Source organism: Herpailurus yagouaroundi, unplaced genomic scaffold, assembly GCF_014898765.1.
Source record: "Herpailurus yagouaroundi ecotype Mexico unplaced genomic scaffold, PumYag 163, whole genome shotgun sequence".
Classification (NCBI taxonomy): domain Eukaryota; kingdom Metazoa; phylum Chordata; class Mammalia; order Carnivora; family Felidae; genus Herpailurus; species Herpailurus yagouaroundi.
Window position 1 is genome coordinate 28,985,995 of NW_024412404.1, and position 6,632 is coordinate 28,992,626.

Consider the following 6,632-nt stretch of genomic DNA (forward strand, 5'->3'; position numbering starts at 1 on the left):
CTTGCCCCCTAGAATGGCTTGAGAAATACTTCCTCCTATACAATTTTCTGGAAGAGTTATGTAGAATTGGTATTAGTTCTTCCTTAATGTTAGGTAATGAAACCTGGAATTTTTCTTTGTGAGAAGATTTTTAAGGTATACATTGACTTTTAAAAATAGATACAGGGCACTGTCTGGTTATCTGTTACTGTTTAGCGAGCATTGATAATGGCTCTCTGGGAATTTGTCTGTTTCATTTTATTTCTTGAATATGTTGGCCTCAAGTTTTTCACAATATTCTCCTTTATTTATAACAGCTGTAGAACCTATAATTATATCACAATTACCATCTCTGACATTAGTAGTTTGAATCTTTTCTCTTATTTTGTGATCAATCTGACCAGGGGTTTATCAATTTTATTGGTCTTCTTAAAAAAAAAAAAAAAACCTGGGGCGCCTGGGTGGCTCAGTTGGTTGAGCGTCCGACTTCGGCTCAGGTCACGATCTCGCGGTCCGTGAGTTCGAGCCCCGCGTCGGGCTCTGGGCTGATGGCTCAGAGCCTGGAGCCTGCTTCCGATTCTGTGTTTCCATCTCTCTCTACCCCTCCCCCGTTCATGCTCTGTCTCTCTCTGTCTCAAAAATAAATAAAATGTTAAAAAAAAATTAAAAAAAAAACCTTCTAGTTTTTAATGTCACTGATTTTTCTCTCTTGTTCTTCTATTTTCTGTTCCATTATGTATGCCCTGAGCTTTATTATTTCCTTTCTCCTGCTTACATTCAGTATAACTTGCTCTTCTTTTCTATTTTTTTTTTAAATTTTTTTTTCCAACGTTTATTTATTTTTGGGACAGAGAGAGACAGAGCATGAACAGGGGAGGAGCAGAGAGAGAGGGAGACACAGAATCGGAAACAGGCTCCAGGCTCTGAGCCATCAGCCCAGAGCCCGAGGCGGGGCTCGAACTCACGGACCGTGAGATCGTGACCTGGCTGAAGTCGGACGCTTAACCGACTGCGCCACCCAGGCGCCCCGTCTATTTTTTTTTTTTTTTTAAGATGGAAGCTGATAAACAGGGATTTGAAAGTTTTCTTGCTTCCAAACCTGGTTTGGTGCTGTGAATTCCCCTCAACGTGTCGCTTGATCCCTCTCCCACCAGTTTTGATGTGCCCTGTTTTGGCACTCAGTCCATTGATGGAGTTTTCTTCTCATTATGGGTTCTGTTCCCTGCCCCTTTGCATGTGTGGCCATTTTATTTTATTTTTTTATGGAATGCTGCACATTGTTACTTTTTATGTTGTGTGCTGGATATTTTTGTTTTACTGCATGTTTTTTGGAGCTTAGTCCTGGGATACCGTTAAGTTACTTAGAAAGAGTTTGACCCTTTCGGGTCATGCCTTTCAGTTTCTTAGGGGGGCTGAAACTGTGTTTACTCTGGGGGTAATCATTCCCTAGTCCTCAAGCAAGACTCCAGGTAAATGCCTCGTGCTTTGTGAAGTTTTCAGTCTGCCTTGAGGGAAGAGATGCTATTCATCCTGTGTGAGTGCTGGGTACCCTGCCCTGCGGTGAGTCAGGTGGTCCTCTCCAGGGCTCTGGTAGTTTCTGCACATGCGTGTGCCGATCGGTACTCTGCTACGTACTTAAAGGGGACCCTTTCTCTGGAGTTCTCTGGAGTTTCACGAATTTGCGCGTCTCCTTGTGCAGGGGCCATGCTAATGTTACTTCTCTGTGTCGTTCCAGTGTGAGTATTTGTGCTGCCCGAGTGAGCACTGGGGTGCTCTAGGGTTGTGTCTCTTTGCAGCTTTCTCTTGCTCCAGTTCCTCAGTATCTGCCTTGGTTTCTTCAGACTCTCAGCTTTGTCTCCTCAACTCATGGAGTCGGCAAGCCATGCCCGGGTCCCCTCCCTGGGCCGTGGAAACTGGTCAGTGAGATGGGCAATGAGAGAGATCATTTGTTTCCTCTCTCTCAGGGGTCCCCGTACTTCGTGTCTGATCTGCTGTGTGTTGAAAGCTGTTATTTCAGCTATTTGGTCAGACCTGCCCCCCAGTTCTTGCTGGGGGAGGTTAAATCTGGTCCCTGTTTCCCCATCTTGGCCATTTAAACCTCCTAACAGTCTTACAGGAGGTGAAGACTAGTATTACCCCCTCCTTACAAATGAGATAACTGCCCAGCTGTTTTCAATAACTTCCCCACGTCACCTGCTAGAAAGTGGCGGTGTCTGAGGTGGAACCCAGCTTCTGAGCCTGCTGTCTGTTCCTGGGCTCCCACGGCAGAGGAGGTGGTGCGGCCAGCGTCTGCTAGAGGGCGGCAGAGGTCCAGTATTGTTCTGATAGACCTGGTGGCTTTTTTTTTTTTTTTTTCCTCCCTATGGCTTCTTCCACTTGATCCTTGTTCTTGGCTCCTCTCCTGTCTCCTGCTTTTGTGTGTATACTCCTGGTGATTTCTCCACTTTGAGCTTTGTTGCCCACAGCTCTGCTTCTCGGAAGGTGGGTGAGATGTAGCCCCAGACGTACCCTGGGGGCAGAGGGTGAGGAGCCCTGGGCCAGGGGGGCCGAGGGGCAGCGGTAGTAAGCCAGCCGCAGATGACACATGGTGTGGAAAAGCAGGACTCTGCTGCTCTCCAGTGCAGTCTATACAAAATCGTGTAGGGTTTTAAAAGCACGTTTGCAGAACTTTCACAAGCTAAAACCTGGTCACAGCTTCAACAGGGCTTGGCCGTCCAGTGGTGTTCCAGCTCCCCCTCTCCCCATTCACAGTGACAGCAGGTAGGACTGTTACTCTGTTTAGTAAAAAAAATAAAAAAAAAAAAATTCTTTCCTAGACCTTAATGAAATATATAAAAATGGTTAAACGAGGTAAACTCATCCTTTAAGTACGCTGTTCGAGGAACTGATACCAACTGGTTCCTCTTGTTGAAAGTTCTGGAACTAGGGGCGCCTGGATGGCTCAGTCGGTTGAGCGACCGACTTCGGCTCAGGTCATAATCTCACGGTTCATGAGTTCGAGCCCCACGTCGGGCTGTGTGCTGACAGCTCGGAGCCTGGAGCCTGCTTCTGATTCGTGTCTCCCTCTCTCTTTGCCCCTCCCCCACTCATGCTCTGTCTCTCTCTGTCTCAGAAATAAATAAACATTAAAAAAAAAGAAAAAAGAAAAAGGAAAAGAAAGTTCGGGAACTAAAATAAGCCATCCACGGAGTGCAGAGGTGGCTTTCCTGACATCTGGGAATGGTCTCCTTCCTGGCACTGCTTTTCCTCCAGGCACAAATATGGCTCCTAGAGGGACAAAGGGAGGCAGAAGTCACCAGAAACCTTAACCGAATGCAGCTGCATAGAGACCACCAGACGCTTATACATGTTCACACCTCCTGGATGTGGTCTCCTAGTGGGCTCACCTTTGTACCTCGTGGAGCCCACCCAGCTCAGAGTCTGTGCCAATATGCATTCCTTATCAGACTTCAGGGATTTGAGCTGCATATATTCTCTTTCCCTATCCCAGGCATCATGATCTCAAAGCCTTTGGACATTTTTCATCTATTTTATTCATGAATACAAGGTCTATGTATATAGGCCCTGTGCTGGTACAATGGGGTGCAAAACAGACATAATTGCTTGTTCACGGAGCTTGACATCGAGCAGGACGTTCGATGCGTACGGTGTAGCAAGCATGAAGAAGGGAGACCTAACTGGGTCCTTGGGTCAAGAAAGACTTCCTGGAGAAATGAGCTCCCAGCCTGCAGGTAGAAAGAAAGGGCTTGGCATCAGGGAGAGACCTGGTGTGAGCAAGAATTCTCCTGCAGAGGGTGTGTGGGAAGGAGTGTGGATGGTCTTTGCAGCTGGCGGTGCCTTGGACCCTGAGAGCTGTCACTGAGGGGCTTTGCTCAGGATTATGTAGGGAAGCAGAGAGATTTAACATAGGGGATCTGGGGGCTTTTTCCACCATGGGAGAGCCTGGGGAGTGGAGGTCAGGAAGACTCCCTCAGGACTTCCAGGGCAGCAATCAAAGGGCAGTCATCACCAGTGACCGAGGGTGGCAACGCTAGTCAGAGCACATCCCCCCGGGCCATTACGCTCCCGCATCTTTGTCAAGGTTACTGTGCATCTCAGCACATTCAAATGGGCCACATGCAGGATGCCTGTGGGGCAGGCGGGATCATTTCCCTGCGTTCGGCCCAATGAGAATTTGCCATTCGCCAGGGGCCACTGTTTCTGAAACTCTGTCCAGTGGAGTTCAAATGGTGTACTTTGCTTAGTCTTTGAACCATTCCTCTGACTTCCTGCTTCTCATCTTGGGGCTGCAGGAGCTTCTGAACAGGGTTGGCGCTCTTAGTCTGGGAGATGGTAACAATGCAATTCTGGAAGGATCTGTATGGTGGAAACAGCTCCCGAACAAGGGTGGGAATGAGACAGACCCCTGAACTGGGCAGATATGGAGTCAATGCTGAGCCAGACAAGCCAGGGTCCAAGAGCAAGGTTCACAGGCCCAACAGGTTACTTTCACTCGAGAAATTGAAAAAGGAACCAGCACCCAGGGGCCCAGAAACTAAAGGCTCAGACCACTAGAGTCCCCAGACTCAATCTGGTGTGTGGCTGCTGTGGGCACGAAGCTCCAAACCTCCTGACAGTTTGCAGATCCTGGGTGTCTGAGCCCACAGAGGGAGGATCTGGAGTTCCTGCCTTATGACACCAAAGGTGCTCTTCTAAACAGTGTTCTGGGCTAACTATTTAATCCCCACACCAACTCTCAGAAGCAGATGCTATCGTATTTCCGGCTACAAATGGAGAAACTGCGGTTCAGAGAGGATAAGGCACCTGCTTCGGGTCCCACAGCTAGGAAGTTGGACGGCTTGGACCCCAGTAGCCTGTGTCCAGCACCCGGCCCCTCCCCCACAGATGCCCCTGGGTACTTTCTCATCGCGGACTCCAAAGCCCGTCCTGACGACAGCTGGGAGATTGTTTAGTGCTTTTCAAAGCCGGTCGGCAGAATTTGCGGGTATTTAAAATGTTCATTAATCATAAAAGACAATCAGCCCAGAGAGAGGAGGGCATGGTGCTGTAGGAAAGAATGTGGCTAATGCGGGGCCAGAGGTAGCTTAGCACCGTACCCAGAGTGTTGTGTGTGTACACGTGTATGTTGTGCATGTGCACATGTGTGTGCACACTCAAGGAAAAGGCAAGCTCCTTAATTATGTCAAACCCTAGAGGCTAGACGTGCAGACAAACTACGGAATCCCTTCTGACAAAACCAGTTCTTTCTGTCTCTTCACGTATCCTTTACCATTTTCATAAAGGCAATGCTACCTCTGAGGGAACTTTTAGAAATTAAGCCTCTGTGTTTTGTGATTTTACTAGCCTGAAGGAAACTACTGTTCGCATCTGGGTCCCCAGGCAGGCTCACCTCGCTCTTGGACTCACAACAACAGACCAATAGAATCAAGGAATCTCAAACTTATAAAGGACCCGGATGACCTTGCATCTTAAGGAGCTCGGATGTGCCTTCCTGAATTGTCCTCCTGGCTCCTGACTCCAAGGCTTTCTTTCCTCATGTGGAAACCTAGTCCTTCTGAGGGCGTCTGAGGGTTTAGCCAAGGAGCATACGTGGAGAGCATCAGTCAGGGGTGCATGTCCTTGGCAGGCCGCAGATGTCAGCTCACTTCACCGTCCTCGGTTCCGCATCCCAGCTCCAGACGGTGTGCCTGTTACTCTCCAGGACCCTACAAGACGCCTGACAAACACAGGGTGTTACTCTTCTTACGGAGGTGACAGGTGCCCCGAGGCTTTAGGAGAGAGACCCAGCGTGACCACCAGGCTCTTCCTTTCAACATCCTTTCCCCGGTCCCCTCGCCATCTCTGCACTGGCCCTATCTGCTCAGAAGGGGTTATGGTGGATGCCCAGTCATCAGGACAATTATCGGTTCTCTTCCTTCTTTCCCTTCTATCCCAGACTCCAGCCCTGGTCTCCCATCCTGACATGGCCAGGGTTCCACCGATGGGAAGGGAAGAACAGATTGGGGTGATGAGTGTCTATTCAGAGACTGCCAAGGTGAGGCAGGCAGGGCTCGCTATCCTTTTCCTCCCTCAGCATCTCTTGCCCTGGACTCCCAGATTCTAGTACTTCTTTCCAGGTGTCCTTCCCCATGGATAACCCAGTCCAGTGTATGTACAGGCACCTTGCTGTTTTTGCACTAGTTAAGACTGGTTCACACCTTCCCCTATCTCATATCAGCAGGGCTCTTGTTGTTTTTAAAAGACGTTTTAATGTTTACTCATTTTTGAGAGACAGAGCATGAGCGGGGAAGGGGCAGGGGCAGAGAGAGGGAGACACAGAATCGGAAGCAGGATCCAGGATCTGAGCTGTCAGTACAGAGCCCAACACGGGGCTCGAACTCACGGACTGCGAGATCGTGACCCGAGCCCGAGTCGGCTGCTTAACCGACTGAGCCACCCAGGCGCCCCAACAAAAATAACATTTCTGTCTGTCACCTTGTTCTTCCTTTTAGACCAAAGATGTCCGTGTTTGTTAGCTGGGCTGGCCAATGCCTTGAGGGACGTGGGTTTATAGTCGCTGCCCAGCAACCCACAGAGGCCCGGGCAGTAGGTTGAGAGGTCTGAGGATCCTGTCTTCTGTCTCTCAATCTCTCTGGCTCCTCTTTGGCCTTTGG

General features: G+C 49.3%; 1 non-coding gene across 1 annotated transcript; it reads right to left on the minus strand.

Annotated features, from left to right (window-relative positions):
* Positions 1 to 1,634: 1,634 nt before the first annotated feature.
* On the minus strand, positions 1,635 to 1,744 carry LOC121037583 (U6 spliceosomal RNA). The gene has a single exon (XR_005793859.1). It is a non-coding gene; the product is annotated as a U6 spliceosomal RNA (small nuclear RNA).
* Positions 1,745 to 6,632: the final 4,888 nt, after the last annotated feature.